Here is a 1867-nt window from a genome sequence, read left to right as displayed (position 1 = left end):
CAGAGATGATTTATGAGTCCACAGAACAGTATTACAGACTATTACAGAGATGCTTTATGAGTCCACAGAACAGTATTCCAGACTATTACAGAGATGCTTTATGAGTCCACAGAACAGTATTACAGACTATTACAGAGATGCTTTATGAGTCCACAGAACAGTATTCCAGAGATGCTTTATGAGTCCACAGAACAGTATTCCAGACTATTACAGAGATGCTTTATGAGTCCACAGAACAGTATTCCAGACTATTACAGAGATGCTTTATGAGTCCACAGAACAGTATTACAGACTATTACAGAGATGCTTTATGAGTCCACAGAACAGTATTCCAGACTATTACAGAGATGCTTTATGAGTCCACAGAACAGTATTACAGACTATTACAGAGATGCTTTATGAGTCCACAGAACAGTAACATTGTGATATTATTGGTGTTCTTTATTAAATGGTCTTTCAGATTAGTTACGGCAAGATATAACCATGTTATGATCATTTAAAACATCCTTCCTTGTCGTCTGGTGGGCCAAAAACATTCCTTCCCCTGTATGGGTCTGAGGAGACACTGACCACTACTAACTACAGCTGGGTTAGACAGACCCCTACAACAGCATCTGGCCCCTGTATGGGTCTGAGGAGACACTGACCACTACTAACTACAGCTGGGTTAGACAGACCCCTACAACAGCATCTGGTCCCTGTATGGGTCTGAGGAGACACTGTCCACTACTAACTACAGCTGGGTTAGACAGACCCCTACAACAGCATCTGGTCCCTGTATGGGTCTGAGGAGACACTGACCACTACTAACTACAGCTGGGTTAGACATCTGGTCCCTGTATGGGTCTGAGGAGACACTGACCACTACTAACTACAGCTGGGTTAGACAGACCCCTACAACAGCATCTGGTCCCTGTATGGGTCTGAGGAGACACTGACCACTACTAACTACAGCTGGGTTAGACAGACCCCTACAACAGCATCTGGTCCCTGTATGGGTCTGAGGAGACACTGACCACTACTAACTACAGCTGGGTTAGACAGACCCCTACAACAGCATCTGGTCCCTGTATGGGTCTGAGGAGACACTGACCACTACTAACTACAGCTGGGTTAGACATCTGGTCCCTGTATGGGTCTGAGGAGACACTGACCACTACTAACTACAGCTGGGTTAGACAGACCCCTACAACAGCATCTGGTCCCTGTATGGGTCTGAGGAGACACTGACCACTACTAACTACAGCTGGGTTAGACAGACCCCTACAACAGCATCTGGTCCCTGTATGGGTCTGAGGAGACACTGACCACTACTAACTACAGCTGGGTTAGACAGACCCCTACAACAGCATCTGGTCCCTGTATGGGTCTGAGGAGACACTGAACACTACAGCTGGGTTAGACAGACCCCTACAACAGCATCTGGCCCCTGTATGGGTCTGAGGAGACACCGTGGAACCACATATGAACTAACTGAAGACATATTCAGTGTAACAGTCTCCTGGTCAATCAGTGCACTGTGGAACCAAATGATCTGTATTAAACATGTCCCAGATCAACAGGAATCTGTCTGTATGGAGTGAAAAGGATACCTGGTTGTGATTGGCAGTAGAGCCAGAACCAGAGTGTCTCTGCTCCAGTCTCTGGACACCTCACAGTCTCTGGACACCTCAGTCAGTTAACTTCCCCCCTCCCCCCCAGCCCCCCCCAGGCCTAGTATGAGAGGCCTGCTACAGTCTCTGGACACCTCAGTCAGTTAACTTCCCCCCTCCCCCCCAGCCCCCCCCAGGCCTAGTATGAGAGGCCTGCTACAGTCTCTGGACACCACAGTCAGTTAACTCCCCCCCCCAACCTTTCGATTACTAGT

The sequence above is a fragment of the Oncorhynchus masou genome, unplaced genomic scaffold, assembly GCF_036934945.1.
Source record: "Oncorhynchus masou masou isolate Uvic2021 unplaced genomic scaffold, UVic_Omas_1.1 unplaced_scaffold_2107, whole genome shotgun sequence".
NCBI lineage: Eukaryota > Metazoa > Chordata > Actinopteri > Salmoniformes > Salmonidae > Oncorhynchus > Oncorhynchus masou.
Note: the sequence above shows the minus strand (reverse complement) of the source record.